Raw genomic sequence first — 12,728 nt, forward strand, 5'->3', positions numbered from 1 at the left:
TGCTTTAAATTACCTGGGGATCCAGCGGTGGTCCAGAACGGCGGCGGTCCGGAACGGCCCCCTCAATTGAATCCTTTTGTCTTCAGCCGGCGCCATTTTGCAAAATGGCCGCCGCAAAATGGTGGCGGCCATAGACAAAAACGATTTGACGCAGGAGGTCGTTCCGGATCCCCGCTGGACTTTTGACAAGTCTTGTGGGGGTCAGGAGGCCCCCCCAAGCTGGCCAAATTTTTCTGGGAGTCCAGCGGGGTTCAGGAAGCGATTTCTTGCCGCGAATCATTTTCCGTACGGAAAATGGCACCGGCCATACGCGTATGGCCAGCGCCATTTTACGTACGGAATCGTTTTTGTCTATGGCCGCCGCCATTTTGCGGCGGCCATTTTGCAAAATGGCGCCGGCTGAAGACAAAAGGATTCAATTGAGGGGGCCGTTCCGGACCGCCACCGTTCTGGACCACCAGGTAATTTAAAGCATTTGGGGGGGGGGTTCGGGAGGGTGGGGGATTTAATTTAAAGGGTCGGGGGTGGGTTTTAGGGGGTTGGCTCACGATTTTAACGATTTTTCACGATATTTTTAAAACCCAAACGGCAACAATACGATTCCCTCCCCCTCCCAGCCGAAATCGATCGTTAAGACGACCGAGGACACGATTCACATCTCTAGTTGTTACCACCTGTGAGGAGGAGCCCTACAGGTCCACACTGTTGGGAGGCGAGGTCAGGCACAGCAGAGAGCTCTGGGTGAGGCTGTGGAGAGGTCCCAAGGAGCCAGGAGAAATACCCCAATAGGGAGACAGGCTGGAGATAATACCTGGGCGGAGACCCCGAGGGGGAAGGTGCTAAGCAGGCCGCAGAATGGGAGACGTGAGACTGGCCATGCAGGAGGTATTCCAGAGAGGCAACCCTGAGGGGTGGAGCTGCGCAGCGTAGGAGGTATTGATGTAATGACATAGGCCAACCCGTAGAGCTGGGAAGCCCCGAGGTAGAACTCCCGAGTGGTAAAAGTGTTCCAGGGGCAGCCCCAAGGAGCGGGGAGCCTTGCAGGGTAGGACTCCAGGAGGCGCAGGCCAGCCCAAGGGGGAGGCCCAGGGGAGGCCAGGAGACCAAGTCCCCGTAGAGTGTGCACACTGGTCCCCGAGGAGCGGGTACCAGACAGAGTCCAAGGTCTAAGGAGTCGGTAGCGTTGCCACAGGAACATGAAGGCAGGAGCTTATAGAGTCGTATGGAACTTGTTGCCAAGTCGGCTAGCTGGGGGTTAAGGTGGAGCTCAAATACCTTGATCCCATGACATCATCAATCAGGGATGCCCCTGAGGTTCCCGCCGAAGAGGCTTCAAAGGAGGGAACGGTGGCATGCGCACGCTCCTAGGAAGGCCCGGAGTAGACGTGGGTGGCGACGGCGTCTCAGCTGCCACGAGGAGCCATGGGCAACACGGCAGTGGAGACTAGCCTGCACCGCCAGCAGACCCGGGGACGGTAGGAGAACTGTGCAGGATGTAAGTAGATGCGGTCGCAGTCGTTTGAGACCAACGGGCATAACAGGAGATATGACAGAGGTCTATAGAATAATGAGTGGAATGGAATGAGTAAACATGAATCAGTTGTTTACTCTTTCGAAAAGTTGAAAGACCTGGGGACACACAATGAAGTTACTAGGTAATATATTTAAAACTAATAAGAGAAAATATGTTTTTACTCAATGCATAATTAAGCTCTGGAGTTCGTTGCCAGAGAGTGAGGTGAAGACTGTTAGTGTAGCTGCATTTAAAAAAGGTTTGAAGAAATTCCTGGAGGAAAACTGCAACTCTGTCTTAACCATTGTTAAGACAGAGTTGCAGAAATCCACTTCTTATTCTTGGGATAAGCGGCTTGGAATCTATTTAACCTTTGGGATCTTGCCAGGTACTTGTGACCTGGCTTGGCCATTGTTGGAAACAGGATAGTGGTCTGACCCAGTATGGCAAGTCTTATGTTCTTATTAGAAAAAGTAGTCTGTGCTCAATTGTCCGAATTCATTAAAGATAAGAACATATTGCAAGCTTATCAGTGTGGGGCAGGGCCGGCGGAAGCACTAGGCGAACTAGGCGGTCGCCTAGGGCGCCAGCTTCCCGGGGGCGGCACTGCCCCGGTAAAATTAAGAGAGCCGCCGCCCCCCCCCCGATAAAAATAAAACAGCCGCTGCCGGCATCCCGCCCCAAAAGACCCATCTGACCTCCCCCAGCGGTTCGCGTGGCTCCCGGTCCCTCCCGCTGCTCTTTCTTCCCTGCTGCCGTTGCCGCCGGGCTATCAGCACGTTCAAGCCCAGCGGGAACGGCAGCGGTGCAAAAAAAAAAAAAAAAAGCTGTTGCATCCGCGGCTGGTCTTCTTCCCGCCCCCCCCTTTGAACCGGAACAGGAAGTGATGCGCGAGAAGAAAGAGAAGTGCTGCGTGAAAAAATAGCGGCGACAGCAGCATCGGCCCCCGAGCAACTGAAGCAGCCGGTAATCGGGAAAGGAGAGAGCAGCACGAGCCTCCTGCGGCCGATGGGATTCTTCCTTCTTGGCCTGCAGGGGCTGGAGGAGGAGGAGCAGCTACCGTTTGTGCTGGGGGCGGGGGGGGGGGAGGAAGTGAGTGAGAGAAAGAGAGAGAAGCAGCCTGCCTGCCTGCCTGCCTGCCTGCGTGTGATTGAGAGTCTGTGTGTAAGTGAGAGAATGTATTTGATGGAGAGCATGTGTGTGTGATTGAGAGAAACTGGTCAGAGAGCTGATGTATGTGTATATGTGAGAGACAATGAAAGTGACTGCTCAAGGAGATGACTGATGTGTGAGACAGTCAGGGATGTGTGTGTGTGTGAAAGAGAGAAAAAGCATGGAAGTGAGAACTCTGGGTATGTGAGAAAGCATGGGAGTAAGAAGCCTGGTGTGGGGGTGTATGTGAAAGAAAGCATGGGAGTGAGAGACTGGTGAGTGTGTGTGTGTGTGTGTGTGTGTGTGAAAGAGAGAAAAAGCATGGAAGTGAGAACTCTGGGTATGTGTGTGAGAAAGAAAGTGATTATGAGAGTGAGAAGCCCATATATGTAAGTGGAACACGGGAGTGGGAAGCCTGTGTGTGTATAGCATGAGAGAAACTGTTCAGGAAGGTGACTGGTGTGTGTGTGCCAAAGACTGTTTGGGAGATGATTGGTGTGTGAGAGACAGAAACTGGTCATGGGGGCATGACTGATATGGTGTGTGTGTGTGAGAGACATGGGCATTAAGGAAGAGGACCATGAGTATAGAGCTTAGCCACTACTGCTGCTTCTGGTGTGTGCTACAGCCTGCATGGAAGAGGAGTAAGAGAGCTGCTGGAGGGGGTAAGTAAAGATGGCTTTTTAAGTTTATTTTTTTTGATTGACTGCCATTTTAATTATTTAATATTATGTGATGTGTCTGCTTTTTTTGTTTGAGCAACAAGTATAGCTTTGGTTTATGTTTATTTTATTTATTTTTATTTATTTATTTATAAAAGAGTTTCTATACCGTCGATAAGACAAATCATCTCAATGGTTTACATGGCATAAAAATGTCAAATAAGTGTTCTGTTATAAATACAGACTTCGTTATTTTCATTAATGCACAATGTAAGTTAATTGTGTGTGTGTGTGTGTGTGTGGGGGGGGGGGGGCGGCATAGCTGACGTTTCGCCGAGGGTGCCTAATACCCTTGCACCGGCCCTGGTGTGGGGTTCGGGAAAAAGCAAGTTTGCTTACCGTGAACGGTGTTTCCATAGCAGGATGAATTAGCCAATCTGTTGAATGGACTGTCTATCAAGGCCCAGGAGGCGGAGCTTTCCAAAGCCATGGTAAAGGATGGCCCCCCCTTTTTGATGGTCCCACCGGACTTTAAATTAAACGTCTTAATATGCCACCTTCCCAGGTAGAGGGATGATATGGCGTGTCTTTTCATGGGGGGTGGACCCAAGCCTATAGGCAGCGGCTGGGCCCTGAATCGCCTGCTCGCTTGCAAGTTTAAATCAAAGCTGAGGCTGGGTGTGGCATAGAACAAGAAACAATTTTTTTTTTATATTAAAGCCTGATGGGGTCTGTTATAGCAAAGAAACAGTAGGGGAATATTTGCGGGGGGGGGGAAGAGTTCATCTCGCACGTGTTATGGCAGCCAGTGGGCACCTGGCAGACTCCCTGCTCCGTGCAGGATTTGAGTTGCTATAAAATTTCTTTTTTTTTTTTAATCCATGGCCTTTTATCTGGGCTCCCTCTGCTCCTAAGCTTTTTTTTTTTTTTTTTTTTTTACTTGCGTTTTTTTTTCTTCATCAGCCTCTCTTGCCGTTGTGTTCTTCCTGTGCCATTTCATCCGTTTTAGCGCTGCCGGCAACACTTGCAGTCACTGTCGCTTTCCGTTGCCAGCCTCGCTTGCCATCGCCGCTGCTGAAAAGGGGCAATGGCAGCGACAAAGCTGGCTTTTATCGGTGCTGCGACACGCTCTTTGATGCGCATCGCAGGCCGATGATGTCATGGGCACATCGGTCGGGGCGCGTGCTCTTGTGAGAGGCCCGCACCCCGTGTGCCCAGGAAGACAGCGACGGAGGCCAGTGAGTGGACCCGTCCTGGTGGTGGCCATAGGGGTGCGAGCCCTTGTATTTTAAGTAAGTAAATAAATAAATAATAAATAAATAGATCTTGAGGAAAGACAAAAGTCACACTGGAATGCATAGTTTGGAGCAGGGTATCCACAAAGGACACAATTAGAAAAGGAAAATCAATATGCTGACAGCAAGGATGTGGAAACAGCTGATTCCAATTACCTGAATCAACTGATAGTAAGCAGGTTATGAAAAAAAATAACAAGAATGTATTTAGGTGTCTGTATGCAAGTACCAGAAGTCTAAAATTTAGATGGGACAATTAGTGTATGACACCAGAGGTGTCATCTCAGAGACATGGTAGAAAAAGGACAATGAAGGGGACACTGTAAGACCAGGATACAAAATAAACTGAAATTAAAGAGCAAATAGAAATGGTGGTGGCATAGCACTATATGTTAAAAATCCCATAGAGTTGACTAGGATTCAAATTCTGCTGGAAAAAAATTCCTTACTGGAATCTCTATGGATAGCAAATTCCATATGTGATGAGGAGGAGCAGAACAGTGAGGGTTTACTATCATCCCCCACTCTCCCCACAACCAGGATTGTAAAACAGACTGTAAAATGCAAATGGAGATTAGATGGGCTACCTCATATTTGTGTGTGCGCGTATTTGTCTCAAGCAAGCATGTCATAAAGTGTGTATGTCAGCGAGCATATACAGAGTCATACACTGACTCTATATATGTCAGTGTATGACTAAGCATTTGTGTGTGTGTCTGTGTGTGTGAGTGTCAGTGTATGAGTTATTGTGTGGTATTATAGATTGTGTATATAAAAGAATGAGAAGACAGTCTGTGCACATCCCCACTTCTAACAATAGTTACTAGGTCTGGAGAGCAGAGGATTTTTTTATTTTTATTGGTTTTATTTGTTGGGTGTTTGATGTATCTGTTTTGAAATATTTTATTGATGTTTGGGAAATTTTTAAAAAATTATACATGTCATTTTAATTATTGGATATTCTATTCAACAAATGTTTTGAAATATGTATTCATTTTATCAGTATGGTTCTGCTATTATGTGTTGCGTTCGTGGCTGCTCTAAGCCCTCACTCCACCCTCTCTACCTCTGTGGCGACTCCTTCCGGGCATGATGAACGGCTTGCTGCCATGGCATCTCCATGCCACTTCTCTCCAGCGTACCCGGACCGGCTCAACACTGCGGATCCGCCATATTCCTGATGACGTAGGGCACGTGCGTGTGCTCCGAAGTATGTACCAGCAAGGGCGCAAACCTCAGGGGCGTCCCCCTGTATTGATGTCATCCACTTCCAACATAAAAGGTCTTCGCTTTCGCTTACGATTTGAGTTAGCAAGGACTTGGACCAAGATTCGTTTTCAGATACGAATTGTCCAAGCTACTCTGCCTCCTCGGACTTACCAGGGGTACCCGCTCCTTGGGGGCCTCACTCTCTTTCTCTATTTCAGATTGCAGATAGGAACCTGTACTCGCTCCTCGAGGGCCCATGTTCCTGAATACTCTGAAGATTCTCTACTGCCTGGAAACTATCGCAGATACAGACAATTGTGAGTTACCATCGCTCTCTCAGAGCTTTCCCTCGAACCAGGTACTCGCTCCTCGAGGGCCTAACTCTTTCCAGTTTCCTAGCCTCCTTAAGAACCTATGTGAGATTGTCATCTATTACTGGCTATGTATACAGCATACCCTGTCTACTAACTATCTATAGTCTTTCTACAGCTCAGCACCCCTGGGATCGCACTTCCAGTATCTGAGGGACTTCAGCCCTGCCGAGCATATCAGCTTACTACTGCCACCTCTGGTGGTTCTACTAACCTGTCTAATAAAAGAACTATATGTGTCTGTCTCCATACTCAAGCCTAGCCGGTGGTCCCTCTCAGGATATCCTCCTGAGGGCGCTGTTATCTGCCATCGGCCCAAGGATTCACCTATTTACATTCCTTTTCAGCTGAGTACCCTCTCTAGCACTCCGCTGGTACAGATTGCCATCTCAGCAGTCTATATCATAACAAGATTACTAGTTCCATCTATGGAGCATATCAGATTGCTACACTCCTCATTCCATGGGAGCCAGTCCCTAACAGATTGCAACTCTGCATGGTGACTCAAAACACCTCCCACTACAGGAGTATCCAGTAGCAGATTACAATAGATTGCTAGCTCCTCCCCCCTGGAGGAGCAAAACCTAGCAGAAACCTAATATTATGATTGATGTTTTATACTTCTTGATTTATTGTTGTTTTATGAAGAATGGTGATGTTTCTGTTTTTATACTGTTGTACTACATACAGAGACTGGCTTGCTGTGGTTTCCAGTTTGTTTTTGTCTGCATGTTTCTATTTATATTTTATGGTCTCTTTATTCTGTATTTGGTGAGGATCTGTCTGTGTTCTATTTGTGTGACCAAAGTGCAAGATTTTGCTAGCATGTAGTTTCTATGTAGGGGTCTATAGCAGCCTAACTTGCTCTGTTTTCCATAATGGGATGCATATTGGTGATTTAGGGTCTAATGTAATATTTTTGATGTTACCTTTTCATAGGTAGGTTTGTTACTTGCAGTTTAGTTCTATTTTGTTATCGGATGTTTACTTTGTCATTTTAAGCAAGAATTTCTCTGGGCCAAGTCCACGCCCAACACGCTTAACAATAGGCCTAACACTATTTGAGTTCCAGATGTCTTTTTTTGCAGGGTTTTCTGTTTGGCAATACAGCAGGGCATTTAAATATAATATACATGTACATTATATTTTTGCCTCAGAAGACTGTATTGTGTCCTTTTTCATGTAAAATCTGTTGTTATAAATTCATAATTTGTAACTATGTATGGGGATATTGGGAGCTGCAAGTCTATAAGGTTCACCAACTAGTGTGCCTAATACCCATGCATTGGGCCTGGCTGCACTGGCTGCATGTGGGAAAGCAGGAATCAATTTTGAGATTTGTGTCAGTGGCTGTCCCCAATCTTGGTTGCAGCAGTGATGCATGCAGTCTTAGCTATGACTAAATGTTCTTGTTTATAATACCAGAGGAATATTGCGCATTGATTACTTATAGTTCTCCATATCATAGAGCAGGTAGGCAAAAGAGAGCCTGGAGGACTATAAGTGTAAAAGCAGTAGATTTTGTGAGGTACACAGTCAATGGGAAGGCGCTGGAGGAAGGGGTGGGAGGCTGGAGAAGCGCAGGTAAGTTACTGCCACAGGGAGGAGGTGATCCAGGAGGAAATGCCTGTGCATTGTTAGTGAGACTTCTGTCTGAGGTAGCTGAGCTCTGAGAGGGGCAACTGGCTGTGGAACCAGTGAGTCTCCTGGGGAGTAGGGGTTCTGAGACTGGTGGGAAAGGGAAAGGAATAGGGTGCTGCAGGCTGGAGAAAGGCTGGCAGCAAGCAAGAACTTTACATAATGATATAGGGGGCTCTAAGTGAGGACATGAGCAGCAGCACAACAGCAGAATATGTGTCTGTGTCTGAGCCATTAGTTGGCAGTATGGTTGCTACATCATTTGGCAACTGGGTCAAGAGCTGATTGGTTGGCAAGAGACTTAACACCAGGCCAGGAATCCAGGATATATATACATGACAGAGACAATATTTCAAAAGGGATAGAGACAGGATGGAAGCAGTCCAGAGTAAGGCAACCAAAATGGTGAGGATCTGCATCAAAAGCCATATAAGATAAGAATGAAGTACCTGAATATATATTCCCTTAAGGAGAGGAAAGAGGGGATATGCTATAAAGCCCTTTAAATTCCTGATGCACAAGAATCAAACCTTTTCTATTGCTAAAAGAAAACTGTAGAACTAGGAATCATGATATGAAAGTCCAAGGGTATAGACTTGGGAACAATGTCAGGAAATATTTCTTCATGGACAAGGTAGTGATAACATGGCATGCCCTCTCCAAAGCAGTGGTAAAGGCAAGAATGGTAATGAAGTTCAAAAGGTTGTAGGATAAACACAGAGGATCCCTAGTAGCTAAAGATGGAAATGGCAGTTACTACCCTAAAAGAAATTTAAAAAAAAGCAAACTTGCTGGGAAGACTGGAAGGACCGTTTGGGTCTTTTTCTGTTATTGTTTACTATGTTAACCATGTTTATGGGGGGGCAATCAATTGAATGGCTGGAAGGGATACTGCAGTTCAGTTTACTTAACCCTGGTCTAGAGTGTGCTTTATTTATTATTTAGGAAAAATATGAAATTTACATTAGAGTTATGTCGGCTCCAGGTCACATGATTTACCTCTCAAGGGTTGGCTTGGCATGCCTGTGAGGTCTGTTGAAGCACTGCTTAGAAAACACACAGGGTTGTCAGATATTAAACCCATGGGCCTGTTTTGAAAAATCCCCCAGGCTGATATTTTCTTACAATCCACCCTTCTTCCTTAGATTACTCTTAAGTCTATCCCCTTTTACCCTTATTTATTTATTTATCTATTTATTTATTTAAAAGAATTTATTACCCACTCCTCCAAAAAAATGTTTGGAGCAGGGTACCCATATTGCAGTGCAATACATACACAATGAACATTTAAACATGATATTTCACCAGAGAGTTTAACAACCATTTCTGCCTAGGCTAGGCCTAAAGCCAGGCAGGCTTTACACCTGGTGTAAGTAGTACTACCAAGCATGGCATGATGCTCCATAATACGAAGGAAAAGTTTAATATATATATTTCCACCATAATAAATGGAAAACTGAAATCTGTGACGCTGAAAAATCCAGCCATTTCATGACGGGTTACAGAAGGTTCTCTCACATCCCTGAATGCTATGGATGCTCTCACCATCCTGTAAAAGAAAACATTACAGTGCAAGTCTCACTTTGCTTCACTATAGGTTAACTCCTTAGTGTTCTTATGGGTAGAGAGCAGATGGATCAAACCACTCCAATGCTCATGGAGACACATTAACACAGTTCCATCAATACCTGGGGAGATTAAAGATAAGCATTCCCTTAATTGTCCAACTCCTTATTGTGGACATCCTTCTTTTTTTTTTTTTTTTAATTCTTTATTTATTGATTTATATAATTATTACAAGACTCCACATGTACAAGAATATACTACATACAGTATTATGGTAAATATCTCACAAAATACATTAAAGAAACATAAACATTCTGTATCTGTAGTTAAAATAAAGTAAAACGGGGGAGTTTAACAAAGGAGCGTTTTATACAAAGAAAATATAATTATATTGAACAGAATGTGTTGTGAGCGGTATCTCCGCTATACTCTCTATTCACTAAACAGCCTGTTTATATGGAGTTAGGATGAGAATCCAGAAAGGTCCTCAAATGTGAGGGATCTTGAAAGACATATCTCTTCCCCTGATATACCAAACAACATTTACATAGAAATTGAAGTTTAAATGATATTCCTTTCTGCACTGCTTCTCCTCTCATCTCAAGAAAGTTTTTTCTCCTTATTTGTGTTTGTTTAACAAGGTCTTGGTAACACCAAACTTTCTGGCCAAAAAATAACATCTGACTATTTCTAAAGTAATTTTTAAAGACGTTATTTTTGTCCATTAGAAATGTGAACGTAACTAATAGTGGTCTTCGACATGAAACAGTCATTTCCTGGGATGAATTCAAAAGATTTGAAAATTCTGGTATTTCTTGTTGTTCAAAATCTTCTTTCTCATTTGAATACAGATAGTAAGCCTTAGATATCATGGGTTTCAATTCCTCTGGGATTTTCAATATTTTAGAGACATATAGCTTAAAGAGATCTATTGGAGAAATATTTTTTAAAACAAGAAAATTAAGAAATCTTAAGTTATGCGCTCTCAAAACGTTCTCAACGTTTTCCAATCTTTTATCAATTTCCAAATCCTTTTGAATTATCACTGAATTCACTTGTTCCACTGATGCAACTTTTTCTTCCAATTTCTCTATTTTATTTTTCTGTGTTTTAATTTCAATTGCATTATCCTTAACTTGCTGTTTAATTTCAATCACTTCTTTAGTGAGTCCCAAAATTGCTTTTTCAAGAGATTGGAGCGCTTTCCAGATACTGTTTAATGATATCTCAGGTTCCGATGTTGTATTCATTTGTAATAAAATATCCTGAATTCCAGCTTCACCCCCACAGGCTGCTAGGCCATCGCCGTAACCAGGCTCAACAGATCTTATCCCAGCTTCCAGATCAAGTCCCGTACCTTCCTCCCCTCCTCCGGGTTTTACCTTGTCTCTGTGCTCTTGGGTGTTAAAACCTTTTCCTTCCACAGCCTGTCGAAGTAATGCAGCCTCTCCTCGGATCATCTCCGCTGGGCTTTCTTCACTCCGCTGGCTGTTTTCTTTCTCGTGGCCTGGGGGCGTTGGTCTCTTCGGTGAGCCGGGGCTTAGCGATATTTCGGTCGGGGAGATTAGCTCACGCTCCTGAGCACACTCCCCAGCGACCTTTTCACCCGGCGTTAACGGAGGTACTGCAGCAAAGAAACTCCCGATTGTTGGCTGTGAAGGCTCCAAAGGTGTAGAGGTAATTTCTCCAGCCCTAACCCGGGCTTTACGTTTAGTATGCGGCATAGCTGTAATATTACAAGGAGTAATTTCTCAGGAGCTCCTTCAGCTGCAACCGCTCACGGCGCCATCTTGGAAAAACTGTGGACATCCTTCTGCTGCAGTGTCCTATGACAGATAAAGATTAAAACACTAAATAACGTCAGTACAAAAAGTCCAACCTACAAAGGAAACATTAGCTTTAACATGTAATATTTGAAAGAAATCCTAGGATACTTTGTTTTCCAAAACATTTTTGCTATTTTTATAGAATATATTTCCCCAAATGTTAGCTTTAAACCTCAAAGTCCTTAGGTTTTTTTTTTTAAGGGGTGAGCAAGCCATCTTCCAGCAGAAGTAGGGTAGGTCACCACATATAAAACAAAGTCCTATAACAAAGTCTCAATTCAGGGTCACAGGACATATCCAAGACAAAGGGAAAAAACATATAACATAAGAAAAATACAGTATCTGCAGTTCTTTTAACTGTAATCAGAAAATACAGTTTAATAATAACTCAAAGCCTTCTCACATGGTGCCCACATTTGCTGGGTAGCCAGCAGCAAGCAACCCCACACAACAGCAGTTTTCCTTCAGCCACAGGTAGCTGGGCCAGTGCCAACTCATCTGCTGCTGTGCTGTATGGTGGTAGGGGCTTCTCTTAGAGCAGTAAGACGCTGATCTTTCTCTTCCCTACTGGCATAGAGTGACATAAGCCCTTTAAGAAAAATGTCTTTTAAATGAGGAGCTGCCCTTTAAGAGTTGCTCCCACCTTTCTCTCCAGTGGATGGCTCTTTGTGCAGCAGAGTCCTTCAGCAATTCTACAGCAGGGCTGCTCTGGCCCCTCTACTCCAGGACTCACAGTTCTCCCAGATAAGCATTTCAGTGCAGGCAGCAGCCTGTCCCATTGGTTCCACTCAGTGCCCTCTCTCTTTCTATCTTTTATGCACTGTTTCACATTGGAAGCTTGGAAGCGTGATCATGCTGGACGGCAGTCTCTCTGCCCAGCCCCACTCTTCCAGTCGTGCTGTCTCCTAGGTTCCATGCTGTGCTGGCCTGCTTTTCTTTGGTGCACAATCATGCCAGCACAGATTTCTCGCTCTAGCTCCTCTCGCCCCTTCTGGGCCTCCTCAGTTCCTCAGTGGCAGGGAGAGCAATCAAGAGTATAGCCAGACTCAGCCTGGGACATTCTTAGGTGCACAAACGCACTGCGGCAGCTCCACTACTGCAAGCCTCCCGCTACACTTCTGGGTCTGCCGGCATAACCATATAGAGCTGACCTGAGCATGCTCTAGGCCTCTCACTTTCTCTACGGTGCCAGGCCCACTTCTCTTTGGCAATTTAAGTCTAACTGCTATGTGGAGTGCCACAGGGCAGGCACATGGTGACAGCAACGGCTCCATCTCCTCCCTGATTGCTCCTTGGGCCTCCCTCATTGGGCCTGGTTGCCAGTAGCAAGCATTCTGGGTTCCACAGCAGCAATAGTGTCCAATGGCTTGTGTCCCGACATATACCTCAGACCTGATGGATCCTCTCTAGGGGCTGTTGGTAAAAGGCTTCAATCTCTCAGAGTGGCAAAGGGGACAGTCCACCGACAGGGTAACCAGCCCCTCCATACCAATGGG

Source organism: Rhinatrema bivittatum, chromosome 2, assembly GCF_901001135.1.
Source record: "Rhinatrema bivittatum chromosome 2, aRhiBiv1.1, whole genome shotgun sequence".
Taxonomy (NCBI): Eukaryota; Metazoa; Chordata; class Amphibia; order Gymnophiona; family Rhinatrematidae; genus Rhinatrema; species Rhinatrema bivittatum.